This window comes from Psammomys obesus, unplaced genomic scaffold (assembly GCF_907164565.1).
Source record: "Psammomys obesus unplaced genomic scaffold, mPsaObe1.curated_primary_1811, whole genome shotgun sequence".
In the NCBI taxonomy this organism is placed as follows: Eukaryota; Metazoa; Chordata; class Mammalia; order Rodentia; family Muridae; genus Psammomys; species Psammomys obesus.
Window position 1 is genome coordinate 40,581,691 of NW_026593286.1, and position 14,514 is coordinate 40,596,204.

At 43.5% G+C, this 14,514-nt stretch overlaps 1 non-coding gene across 1 annotated transcript; it reads left to right on the forward strand.

The window, feature by feature from the left end:
* Positions 1 to 11,190: 11,190 nt before the first annotated feature.
* On the forward strand, positions 11,191 to 11,320 carry LOC129684091 (small nucleolar RNA SNORA17). The gene has a single exon (XR_008721278.1). It is a non-coding gene; the product is annotated as a small nucleolar RNA SNORA17 (small nucleolar RNA).
* Positions 11,321 to 14,514: the final 3,194 nt, after the last annotated feature.

A 14,514-nucleotide genomic window follows, 5' to 3' on the forward strand; every position in this document is an offset into this window, starting at 1 on the left:
GTCAGGCTGTTTTGTGCAAAGACTGAGATTAATGATCCATGCCACATTTCAGCATTGGGGTTTTAAGTTTCAGCTGCTTAGGCTGCATGCATACAAAGACATGTTTTGTGACCAGCATGCCAAAAGCTTGGAACACAGAGGTTCCAACATGATTCCTTACACATGCTTCTATTGTTTGCTTAGAGAGAGGATGCAAGTCTCATATCCTGTGGTGAAGAAAGACTCCAGAGCCTGTACTGGGCTCCTTGTATTCTCTCCTGAGAAAATCGTTACCCTGATGACTTTGTCTGTGTCTTTTGCCATAATATGTTCTCTGTGACTATAACAGCCTTTTCACTCTTGTGAGTAATCAATCACTGGTAATCCAGGCAAACATTGAACAGGAGGGAGTCTTGGGACTCTCAAAACACCATGAAAAGCTAATCAGAAGAATGGCAGATGGGGGCTGGTGTCTCACAGTTATCTCTAACTCCAGTTCCAAGAGGTCTCATGCCTTCTTCTGGCCTCCAAGCACATTGAGTACCTACATCGTGTACATACATGCAGGCCAATACTCTTACACAGAAAATCAAAATGAAGGCTCCATGGACAAGTTATCCACTATTCTCTAACAGATTAACCCAAATTTAGTTGTCTGTGTCTGACCAGCAGGATATAATACCAGCAAGGTGTTGGCCTTTGCTGGGTCTAAGGGTCAGCATCAAAGCCTACTTATATGGTGGAGGTTTTAGTTTCTCTTCACCTGGATTTTTCCATAGGACTGCTCATGACATGACTTCCCTGGGAGAAAAATGATGAGAGGGTGGTGGAATGAGAGAGAAGGAGCCATGTCAAAAGCTAGTTTTTGTTGTTGTTTTGTTTTTGTTTTTTTATAAATTCAATTCAGAAGTTAAATAATATTAACTTTGCCACATTATATTGGTCACACAGACCAACTTCAGTCCAATGTAGGCAAGGACAGTAAGGGAGATAGGGATCATTAGGGACCAGGTCTTATACTAGAATACACATGTTAACAGGAGGCTAAGGAGATTCCAGAGGAAGGAATCTAAAAGGAGACAGAGAAGGTCCATTTCCTAACAGTAGACCGGTTACTCGCTGAGAAACGAAAGCTAAGTGCGAGAGCAGTTCTATTCCAATTCCCAGAGGCAAACAAAGGTTGTCTTTATGTGTGTCTACACACATAAAGGATAGTTTCTGTAATGATTATTTAGCACTCTTGAATGTCCACATCAACAGATGCACAATTGCCAGAGGGATTTTTAAAAATGATACTTGGAGGGGGGTTAATAAATAATTATGGAAGCTATATATAAATCAGAGTAGTTCTGCGTTACAGAGAAGCATGGTAGGAAAAGCCGCTTTGTGTTAAGAAAGGGCATGAAGACTTCAAGAACTCCGGTTCAGCAAACAGGAAATCACAACCACAAACTAAAAGCAAGGCAAGGTAGCAGAAGGTGGCCTTCTCATGGCCTCTAGCTGTACTAATTAGCCAGGAACATTTGACCTAGAATTCTAGGCCACACTGTCTATGAGGGAAGAGGGCACTGGAGAGTCATCAAGCAGGCCACGTGCACTGTGAAGCGAGGACTGTTACCATTATCAGGGGATATCACGGTCCCTGGTGCAGAAAATAATGCAGGAGCAAGTTAATACTTTAAAGCGTTTTTTTTTTTTTTTTTCAGTTTTTTGTTGGCTTGCTTGCTCACTTTGTGAAGTTAAAAAAAAAAAAAAACCGCTGCCATTCGATGTCACCTTAGGTAGTCCAATGACTTAAAGACATTAATTAAGACCCAGCTATACCACTCCTTGACATATACCCAAACGATGTTCCATCATACCACAAGGACACTTGCTCAACTATGTTCATGGCAGCTTTACTCATAGCAGCCAGAATCTGGAAACAACCTAGATGTTCCTCAGCCAAAGAATGGATAAAGAAAATGTAGTACATTTACACAGTGAGAATACTAGTCAGCTATTAAAAACAAGGACATCTTGAGAGTTACAGGAAAGTGGATGGAACTAAAAAAAAAAATTCATCCTGAATGAGGTAACCTAAACCCAAAAAGACATGCATGTTATATACTCACTCATAAGTGAATATTAGCCATAAAGTACAGGATAACCATACTACAATCCAGAGACCCAAAGAAGCTGTTACAAGGAGGACTTGAGAGAGGATGTTTGAATCTCATTCAGAAAGAAAAATGAAATAGGCTTGGAGGTGGAGGGTGGGAGAGAGGAATGGGGGGGAAGAGCAGAGGTAGAGAGGGCTGGGTGAGAGAATGGAGCTCAGAGGTGGGGGGCATCTCTAGGATTTTCCAGAGACCTTGACTAAGGAAGGTCCCAGGAAGTCTGTGGGGCTCATCCTAGCTGGGACTTCTAGCAGTGAGGGATATGGAGCCTGAATTGGCCACCTTCTGTAACCAGAGGACTTTCAGTGGAGGGATAAGGACAACAACCCATCCACAAAACATTTGACCCAAAATTTGTCCTGCCTACAAGATGTGCAAGGACAAAGGTAGAGCAAAGATTGAGGGAATGGCCAACCAAAGACTAGCCTAACTTGAAATCCATTCCATGGGAGAGAATCAGTCTCTAACATCATTAATGTTACTCTGCTATTCTTATTGACAGGAGCCTAGCATAACTCTTCTGAGAGACTTCACCTAGCAGCTGATGGAAACAGATGCAGAGACCCACAGCCAAACATTAGGCAGAGCTCAGGGAGTCCTGTGGAGGAATGATTAAGGAAACTGAAGAGGTGAAAGATTCTACAAGAACTACAGAGTCAACTAACTTGGTCCATGGGGGCTCACAGAGACTGAACCATCAACCAAAGAGCATGCATGGGCTAGGCCTAGGCCTCCTGAACATATGAAGCAGATGCATAGCTTGGTCTTCATGCGGATTCCCCACAATTGGAGTGGGAGCCCTCTCTGACTCTATTGCCTCCCTTTGGCTCCCATTCTCCTAACTGGGCTGCCTTGTCTGGATTCAGTGGGAAAGGATATGCCTAGTCCTGTAGGGATTCAATGTGCCAGGGTGGGTTGGTACCTCCCCCTTGTCTGAGGAGAAGGAGAGAGGAGAGGAGAGGGAGGAGTGCTCGAGGCGGGGGGGTGAGCTGGGAGGAAAGGAGGGGAGCTACAATCAGGATGTACAGAGAATAAATAAATAGTTTTTTTTTAATTTCAACTTAAAAATAAAATAATAACATCCCTCCCCCCCAAAAAAATTGCAATGACGTGGCATCTTTAGGGGATCAATAGCTTAAAGACAATAATTAAGAACTTCAAGAAAACAAACTTTCATGCTGCTCAGTCAAGTTGCTGTCTTAGTTAGAGTGTCTATTGCTGCAATGAAACACCATGACCAAAAAGCAAGTTGGGGAGAAAAGGGTTTATTTGGATTACACTTCCATATCACTGTTCATCATCAAAGGAAGTGAGGACAGGAACTCCAGCAGGCCAGGAACATGGAGGCAGGAACTGATGCATAGGCCATGGAGGGTGCTGCTTACTGGATTGCTTTTCCTGGCATGCTCAGGCTTCTTTCTTATGGAACCCAGGACCACCAGCCCAGACATGACATCACCGGCAATAGGCTGGGCTCTTCCGCCATCGATCACTAATTAAGAAAATGCTGTATAGCCTTGTTTATAACTGAGAGGTATTTCCTACTCTCAGATTACTATAGTTTGTGTCAAGTTGACATAAATCTAGCCATCATAGTTACCATCTAAAGTTTGAGATAAGAAGAATAGAAAGATCTGGAAAAGAATGAAAACAGCACATTTCAGACTGATTCTGGTATGCAAGACTCTATGCTTAGAGTCCTCTATTCTTCGTTTTATTTACCAGTTCAGTCTCCTAAAGACTGTCATTCTGATCAAACTGGCTAAACATTAAACTTTCCAGATTCAATGTACACTACATTTCCTCCCCTTTCTTAGTGCCCACAAGCAAGATGTCTCACAGTCCATGCGTGTAAATTTGATGAGATGGAGCAACTCTCCTTTCTACACCCTGCAGCCCAAGGAACCCGGAACTCACTATGTAGTACCCATTCAGCCAAAGAGCCTGGAGCATCCCTCCTGCTTCAGCCTCCCAACTGCTAGAAATACAGCTGTGAGACACCATGGTCCCCACTAATATAGCCTGTATTTATTTGTCTACATTTGGCTACTGGTATTTTTACCTTTCATTGAAGTCAACCCAAAACTTACAGATCCAATCAAATCTTAAAATCTATAAAGATTAATTAATTAATCTTTTAATTAATTAATTAATCAATCAGAACGTTCCTTGTCAGCCTCCCCAGAGCTAACTTGCTCTCTTTAGGGCAAATCCATACTCACGCATTTTGAACTACTTGGTACCATTACATGTGTGTCATTACATGTGTCCTCACGTTGCCCATTTTTCTTTACTTCTTCACATTCTCCAGAGAAAACTGCAGTCCTCATTCAGATGGTCAGCAGTACTTGTCTACATTTGATGGATGTATTAATGACCACACATAGTAATGCTTACAGAATACTACAAATAGGACTTGGGAGATGGTTCAGCAGGTAAAGTGATTCCCGTGCCAGGATGAAGCTCAGCTCCCCAACACCTATGTCAAAGCAAGGCCTGGCAGCACGCGATACAGAGCTGAGATAAAAAGCCTAGCTGAGCAGATGAATTCCAGGTTCAGTGAGAGACCTTGTCTCAAAAAACCAGGATGGAATGCCAGCGAGGTGGCTAGCTTCAAGCACCTGCCATGCAAGATGGAAAAACCAACTTCAATCACTGCAATCCATGTGGCGGTAAACGCGCAGGACTGAACTGTCCTCTGACTTCCACAAAGGCACCATGCATACACCTTCCCCTACATATCATACCAACACATCATGATAATAAACAAACTTCAAAAATAACAGTAAATAGAGGAATAGAGGATGACATTCAGCATTTACCTCTGACCTCCATATAGCACACACACACAAGCCACCCAAATAAGCACCATTTACCGCATACAAACCACATAACACAAGTTACTGAAAAAGAAGGGGAATGCTATGACTGTAATATTCTGAGATGTTTATGGCATATCTTTAAAGTGGGGGGAGCAAGTTGCAGAATGTATGTATAAAATTATCTGGCTTTCACTGAGTGGAAATTTTTCCCTATATCATACAGAATATGAATATCTAGAAAGTCATTTGAAATAAACTTGATAGCAATTATCTCTAGACAATAGAGCTAACATGATGGGTTTCTGAGAATTTTCTTTTCTCCTTGTTCACTTCACACACACACACACACACACACACTGTGTACCCTTTCATGCTACCTACCTTTGATTATTAATATTTCAATAATTTAAAAATTACTTTTGCAGTAAACACTAGCAAAGGAAGGGCTGGCTCTCTTTTGGTATGTCACTGGATGGAAAAGACAAAAAACAAAACTCTAAACTCAGCATAGAGAAAAGTGAGTTATGAGATATGACAACCGAGAAATAAGATTAATTCAGAAAACCACAGAAGAAATGAGTTTTCTGAACCAAGAGCTGAAAGAATTCTTGGCCCTAATTTTATACATTGGCTGATTTAAAACCCACAATCACACAAAACAAAGTAGAAAGTTGAACACAGTGGGCCAGGGTGGAAAAGCAGTCAGTGGTTTTAACGGAAAGGTATAACTGAGACAAGATTGCTATCCAAAAGACTCCTTTGAAATGTGTCCCTGCCTGAGAGTGGCGATAGTCAACTTTCCATCACAAGAACAAATGCTTAGTCTGAGCATGAGGCTCACCCCTGTAACCCTAGCATTTGGGGGACTGAGGCAATGAAACAGGGGATTACCCATGTTTAAATCCAGCCAGGACTACTTAGTTGAAGACTGAACCCAGGGCTTGGCACAAATTTGGCAAAGGATCTACATTTATAAACTTCATTCCCAGCCTCTTTTTTAAATTCAATTTTTGTTTTTCAGATATTCCTCTGAAGTGTTCTGGGATGGTCTTGAATTATGTAGCCTGACAGGCCTTGAACACGTGATTTGCCTGTCTCGGCCTAGTGACTGTCACAGGCTGGAACACCAGACCATCTCTGCCAAGCGTTTTACACAAATAGCAGTTATTATCATTTCTGTCTCGTTAGCAGACAAACTTTAGATTTTTCAAGATGAGACCTCATTCTGTAGCCAGGCTAGCTTAGAATTTATTATGTACTATAAACCTCAGACTTGTAGCAATCCCCCTGCCTCAGCATCCTGAATGCTGAGATAACAAGCATGAGTCATCATACCCAGATACATTTTTTTCTTTTTAACTTGTGTTTTCTAACAACCACATAACTTCACCCCCACCCCCCACCCCGCCACTTCATAGATGGGTATCCTGGGGCTGACGTAAGCAGGAAGCATTCTGGAACTGTTAAATGACGAAAGACCCTTGTTTTTTTTGCCTGTTATCTCCGCCTATCACATAATGTACCAGCTAAAGAAGCTAAAGGTCACCGCTGAGGTTGTCTGCACTTGGAGCTCCTACGTAACACAGTGAACACTCACAGCATGTGTGCAAGCACACACCAAACCTGCCAAAGGAGTGTGACAGACAACTGCACGTCAGCCAACCAGGGACAGTCAATCCATCATACCCCCAAAAGCCAGAACTCTACCTATAGTCAGCGAGGTGGTGTCTCTTCCTGTGCTTCTGCCTGGCTTGTTAGCTTTGACCCAGTCGGGGTTACACAGGGATGAAACACCACGACAAACGCAGCTTGAGGAGGAAAGGCTTTGTTTGGCCTATACTTCCACAGCCCTGTTCATCTCAGAGAAAGTCAAGGCAGGAACCTGGAGGCAAGAGCTGATGCAGAGGCCGTGGAGGGGTGCTGCTTACTGGCTTGCTCCCCATGGCTCACTCAGACTGCTCTTGTAGAGAACCCAGAACCACCAGCCCAGGGACGGCACCACAGGCAATGGGCTGGGCCCTCCCCCATCAGTCACTGATTAAGAAAATACCTTTCAGGCTTGTCTATGGCACAAACGTCTAGAGGCAAGAACCTAGTTGAGGCCCCCAGATCTCTGATGGCTATAAAACCAGTCAGCAGAGTCTCCTTGTTTATTCTGGTGGGCAACGTTCTCTCGCCCTCTTCTGGTTCTAAGTGTTTCCTGGGTCCTGTTTCGTTTTTGTTGAAGTAAACCCTCTTAATTTAATCTATCTGAAGTTTTGCCTCTTAACAACGTCTATTGCCAGACATTGTGTTCGTCCCCACATAATAAATGATAAAACATTATTGCCCGTTTTGCTTCCTTATCCATAACTGTGTGAAAGTTTATCCGAATTTTCCAACTTTGTGCACACATTACGCAAGAATCACCATGAAAGCCATTGCACAAAGCAGTATTTGCTTGCAGTTGTTTCCCTCCAATCCCGAAGCGCGAAGACATTTGACCAACAGAAAGCTTTCCATAACTCACCTGGCCAAAATCTGACAGACACGAGCCTCACACACTTGGCTACCAACTTCATCCTGGCTTGAACTGGCTTAAGGCTGCTTCTGACCTATGCCGGTCACCGTCCCTGGGAGAGCTCACACATTTCAGGCTACATCATCCATCTGTCTCCCAGGGCGGCTGTGCTCTCCGTGTCTTACCTATGATGTGGCCTGCTTACTGTATCATGACTTCAAGTTCCCCAAATCCTAAATTACAAGCACTGCTGGGTCCCCAGGGTTTCCGGTGAGCATTTTTAATCTTTCTCTTCTTTCTTATATTTTAAAAATAATTAATACTTATTTTTTTTCTAGTCTTTATATTTCTATATAGAGAATTCCTTTGGCCTTTTTACATAAGCACTTTGTGACATTAGGAAATTCAAGTACAACCTTTCCTAAACATCATTCTCAGAAAATTATCCTACATTCCACATGCCCAGTTTTTAATTGTTCATTGATTGTGAAACACTCCAAAGAATCTGAGCCTTTTTTAAACCACTCAAACAGTGTTTAAGTGTGGAAGGCTGCTTTACAGACCATTAGTTTTTTGACCTGTCTTGAATATGCATTTTATAATCTTATCCAGGATTGGATTAACTTGAGATAACTTAACATAATTAAGCTTGAGATGGTTTCAACAGGCAGTAAGTGTCTAACTGTTCTTTGAGCTCTCTCTGTCTCTTTCTCTCTCTCTCCCTTTATGCCCCAGCCCCAGCTTTACTCCCAAGGTTACTTTTTCCTGTTCATCCATCACATTCTTCCAGTCTTTTTGCATGATCTCAGAAACACAGGTGCCAACCCACAGCTTCTGAACATCCATTAAACCTGACATTTAGAAATGTGGAAATGACACTGAATTATTACTCACTAAGGGAAACTTTACATGACAGGCAACTGACTCATTAAGCTTAGTTCTAAGCACCAAGAAAAGATTCCCTAATGAAGGCTGAGAGGAAACCCCCCAGATCTCAGACATTTCCTAGCTTTTCTGTGGCAAACCAGAGGTTATTACAGAAGATGCCGTCACAGAATACACACCTACAGGCTTAAAATAGGCGGAGTACTTCCCCCTTCTGAAGCAGAATCCAAGGACTGTGACGTCTTCTCCACCTGAACATTGTTTCTGCAGTCAGTACCTCGGTTTCCACAGCAGGGTTGAAAAGTCTGAACTTTTAGCAGAGGAAAAAAAAAAAAAAAAAGAATTTCCCTAGGATTACTCACACGCAAGCAATAGTGCCTGTGTGAGTGCAGTGAGTGTGTGTGCGTGTTATCTAAAGAGCCTCCATTCAATTCCAAGTTGAAGTGGCTTCTATTTGGAGCCCACATTTTAAAATTATTTATTAATCTGTATAATATCCGCATGACATAAATTAGTGCAAGTCTGGCCACTTTACAGGGACTGATTAAGCATGTTAGGTATGTTCTCACTTTATTTTTTTATTCTGAAATAAGGGAAGACCTTAGACTCCTAGCTGCCTCACTGCTGCATGACACAGCTGTTTTTCTGTGTTCCGAGCTATATTGGATGATCCTATGGTTCTTATTTCCCCCTTACTAAATGCTTATTGAGCAGGCAGCAGGGTTGAAAACCTAAAGTGAATGGAGAGGGCACAGCTCACTCAGAAATGGGAAGAAGGCCACATCAGCAGGGTTCCCGGTGTACTACCCACAGCTCTGCGGATTGCTGTCCTCCCTGGCAGACGTCCATGGCACCAGCTCCCGCAGCCGCCCTCTCTCAATCTGCCCAGATTGTTCTCACACCTGAGTCCTTCTGCAGAGCTTCACCCACAGGGCCTCGCCATGCCCAGACCTCACTCTGCTGCCAAAAGCAGTAAGTGACCTGCCAGACGTGGTGTGCACAGAGCTAGGATCAGCGCAGAGCCGAGAGGCAGATGCTTTGATCCCTGTGAGGTACGAGAGACGTTTCCACGAACAGAAATGCCCCATCAGCCATTACTAATGGTCTTCAAAGAGTAATTCGAAAGTGCAGAGAAAATCCCTCATGAGAATCTTAACTAATGTGCCTCCGTTGGGGAATTCTGAAAAGAAGAAACAAGCTGTGACGTCTCTGCTTCTAGTTTCAACGTCCTGCTTATGTGCAAAGCCTCATCTCACTGCAGGCTCATTCATTCGAGTTCTTTCATAAAACATGTTTTACTGTCCCTCTTTTCCGGTTGCTGCAGCTCTACAAATACAATAAATCATTAGGACTGGCTAGTCATGGAGTACAGGCTGACTGTGCTGAGAAGCTCTGGGGCTCCAGGTGGCTCTGCCCGCAAGAGGCTTCCATTCTGGGAACTTGAGCTGATCTGCAGAGCAAAGCCATGAACAGAACACTTAAGTACATGGCCTTGACGGTTAGGCGTTTGTTGGAAAAGCAAAAAGATAGTCTCCTGTCTGTACCATTCAAGATCAAGTATCAAAATGAATCCTTTAACAGGCTTTTACATAATACCAAACTTGAGTCACAGAAGGTAAGTTTTCTTGAAATGATAGCGGAGGTTTTTGGTGTTAATTGCTATGAAAGAAGATTCTACGGCAGTACCTGAATTAATGCTAACATCATGAGACTGAATTGAAACAATAACAAATATTAGTCATTACTTCTTTATGCTCTTGATGGTGATGGCCCTCGCTGCTCTTTTTGTGAGGTTTGAACGTGGGGATTGTATTCCGTCTGTCTAATGGGAGTGGTCTCTGGGGGAGATGACAAAGATCCTTCTTGCAGTTGTCTGTGACCCCTGGGGCGTGTTTGCTCCTTTGGGACATCCAGGTCCATTTTCATCGCTGTTCAGAAGTGACGGGTACACACCTTATAGCTCCACTACACCCTGCCAGGGAACAATTCCCATTTAAATCCACTAAGCCAACAAGCCAGCTGCACTTCCAGCAGCCCTGTGGGCTCGTGGTAAGCGCTGTTGCTGATATAGTTGTCAAGTTAGGGACCTGGCCTGAGGAGTGGCCGTCATCTCTGCAGCCGCTGCCCTGGACTTCCTGATGGAGACTGGCAGGCCAAAGACGTTCAGCATCCAAGCAATGTTCACCACCAGTCTTCTGGGTCCTAGATGAGACTGGGAAAGAGAAATGGATTGAAGAAGCACGTGGGCAGGACTCTTGACTACTCATATTAACCCCTTGATTATTTAAAACACACATATTTATTCACATACATGTATATGTGAAGATATGTATATATACATATATATGTATGTACTTGCATATATATGTAAATATGTGTATATAGCTGTAAATATACACAGTGTGTGTTTGTATGAATAAACTATATATACATACACACATATACACACACACACATTATGTATCAATAAATCTCAAGTTACCTAGAGAAACAAACAAGTACTCAAGTTGTGAAGATGCTGGACCTGACACAGATGACGATTAGAAGCTAGCATGTAAACCAGACCAGTAAAATCATCTGATCCACGTACAACAGTTAACGCACTCTCAGTGCACAGTAGAGAGTTGGATCCCATTAGCAAAATCTCCTCAGAGTTGAGCAGCCAACGTTTACACAAGCGGCTCACACTAGTGAAGAATCCCAATCATTACTCCCCCATCAGCATCTCCTTCTGACCTGTGATCACAAATATGTTAGCAAATGTCCTATCTTGCTAGCTTCCATCTAAAAGGTTATCATTTCAGTTTTATCAATTATACCAAATTGAAACAAAAAAAAAAATCTCCCTGTTCCCAGGGGCGTTGCAGGTGTGGCTGCTTTGTCTAGTGTTCCTTAGTAGGTGGGAGAGAGGAGAGAGGCTGTCCTATGCTCAGTGTTCTGACTAAGAACATCTCAATGATTAGCAGCCTAACATTCCCTGAAAAAAGTGAGCTTGAGACGACCACCAGCCCATCTCTGAGGAGGCTCTGATGGGCTCCCAGGATGGGGAGTAAGCCAGAGCCTAGAAGAACCTTACCTGGCTCTGGGGGCCTGGGTGGAGTGAGCCAGGGACAGATGACCTCACATGAGGCCACTCGCGTGGGTTGGGCAAAGTGGAGCACTAGGTGACCACCAGACCAGTGTCATGGGGCCAGGACAGCGAGCTAGCCTGAGATGACCACCAGTCAGGTGCCACACAAGCCTGGGGGGAGAAGACCATGCCCCAGATAAGCCCTGAAAGCCCAAGTGGGACATAGCACTCCTGAGACCACTCCTGAGACGAGCCCTTGAAACTCACACCCCAGACACTACTACGAGGAGCAGGCAAGTGGTAGAGAAGTGGAAGAGAAAGAGAAGCAGTTTGTAGCATATGGTAACTGACGTGTAGCTCACTGATTCTGCTGGACTGGCTGGCCAGCAGGCCCCGGGAAGCACCTGCCTCTGCTTCAGCAGAACTGAGAGCGGGCACAAACTGCCGCACTGAACTTTTTTTTTTAACTTTTATTAATTACACTTTATTCACTTTGTATACCCCCATAAGCCCCTTCCTCCTCCCCTCCTGATCCTACCTTCCCTCCCCCTTCTTCACACATGCCCTTCCCCAAGTCCACTGATAGGGGAGGTCCCCCTCTCCTTCCTTCTGATCCTAGTCTATCATATCTCATCAGGAGTGGCTGCATTGTCATCTTCTGTGGCCTGGTCAGGCTGCTCCCCCCTCAGGGGGAGGTGATCAAAGAGCAGGCCAATCAGTTTCTGTCAGAGCGCACTTTTGAAAGGAGTGCCTGGGATCCAAACGCAGGTCTTCACACTTACAGAGCAAGCACTTCACCTAGTGACCCACCTTCCCAGCCCCAGTAATGCGACCTTCAGTCTGGCCCAATAAGTGACGCCAGGGTTGTATGCATGGGGGGCTGTGTAGGTGGGGTGTTGTGTACATGGAAGGTTGCGTACATGGGGGTTGTATACGTGACAGGTTATGTACATGAGAGGGGTGTAAAGGAAGGCCCGTGTGCATGAAGGTTTGTGTACTTGGTGTTTGTGTCCGTGAGGGGTTGTGCCCGTGGGCATCCACAGCCTGCCCTGCAGCTGTCAGGCACCATCAGGGCTGCACGTCTCATGACCTCACAGTCTAGGTGGCACAGAAGCCTCAACCAAAGAGACTCCTAGAGTGTCTTCCTGGGTCTGCCTTCTGGTTTTTGCAATGCGCATTTAATTGCACATGCATGGCACCGAATGCATGAAGTAAAAAAGTGGGGGATCTGAATGTCCAAAGCTTGGAAGCTTTCACTCATGGGTAGGATAGACAGTTGCTACAATATTTTTGACTGTTGTTCTAATAATTCTTATAAATATTATTTTTCAATGTAGAAAATAACTTGAATACAATTTAGTTGAAAACTTGGTGTTCAAAATTATTTGCAAGCTAGGACACCCCTCTGTAAACATCGAGGCTCGTGGTGGGAGGAGGAGTGGCAGGGTGTGTTCTAACATAAAGGTGTCTGCTTACGAGAGTTTGACAATTTCCTCCTTGGGTTTGGAAATTCTGATCATTTTGCTACATTGATCTAACACACTCAAGAACATTCTATATTCACTAGCGTGTGACTCGAAAGTTGTATCATTCGCAACTTTTCTGTCTTTGGTTTTTAACATTATTTATTTATTTAACATTATTTATTATTTATTTTAACATTTATTTATTGGAATAATAATAATAATAACTTGCCTAAACTAAAATAATTTGCTGAGGTCAGTCATAGGCAAGTTCAGAGTTCAGACCAGCCATAAGTGAACAACTTTAGAGAGTCTTGACGTCCATTTCTTTTGACTCAGCCTTCAAATATGGGTCAAGCTTTCTCACACTTGTTTCCCTATGGTAGGAAAAAGTCTGCTGCAGCTCCATGTCGGTTAGAGTGAGAGCAAAGGCAACTTTCATTCCCTACAGTGCAACCCACATAGACCCATCATTGAGACCAACACACAGCCCTGCTGGCTTTGAGTTAAATTACACATCCACATGCCAATGAGCAGCTCTGGCTATCGCTCCCATTTTGGCCGTACCTGTGGGAACATGAGACATCGCCACTTCTCTTAATTCTAGTTTGGCTATCACTCACTGTGGATACTGAACTATAAATATGAAGCCATGAAATGGTTGCTCAACAGGACTGTTGGCTTTGCAAAAGCAAATCTGTTCCTTCCCCCAAGCAGAAGAATCTTGATCCAGTGTGTGGCTTGCCAGGCTCTCTCTGCCCTCTGCCATAACTCCAGATGCGTAGCTGTCAGTGTTAGTCAGCCTTGGTACCAGAATGAAGCTGGGGGCTGTCGAGATGGCTCAGTGGGTAAAGATACTTTCTGCCAAGCGTCATGACTTGAACTTAGTCCTTGGGCTAACAAGGTAAAGAGACTTAATCAACTCCCAAGAGTGCTCCTCTGACCTCTACACACATGTCATAGCATTTGACTGCCTTATATATAGACACACACTCTTTTTACATGAATCTGAAGCTGAGTAGAGCCACAGTCCACCCATAGTGCACGAGAGACAGGAGCTGTACCTGCTGCAAGGAAGCTGTGGTTGAACAATAGACTAGAATGGTCTAACTGGACTGGAGTCTCTTACTAGACATTTCTTAACTTTCCAATCTTGGAAAAATTATTTTATTTTCTTTACTGGTAAAATAACTATAACATACAGAATTCCTATCATATACTCAACCACGACAATTGTTACAACTTATTAATGCGAATAATTACAATTTTTACTTTAGTAGAGAATTTTAACTTAGCTCAACGAATTCAGGAAGAAAAGTGCTGGTGTATCAATTTTTTTAAACTAATACAAAATTATAGATCCAAAGTTTATATGGAAAGAAAGAGAGGAGGGGAGAGAGAAAGAAAGAGAAAGATCTCATTTGTGGATAAAACAAAAAAATTCTTCACCCAGATATGCACCTTCATTCCTTGGAAAGCTCCTGTACAAGCTTTATTTTTCCTTAGCTTTGTTGTGTTTGGGTGCATGGAGGGCCACATCATGCACGGGGCAGAGCACAACCTTGCTTTCTTTCTCTCTTTCTCTCTTTCTTTCTTTCTTTCTTTCTTTCTTTCTTTCTTTCTTTCTTTCTTTCTT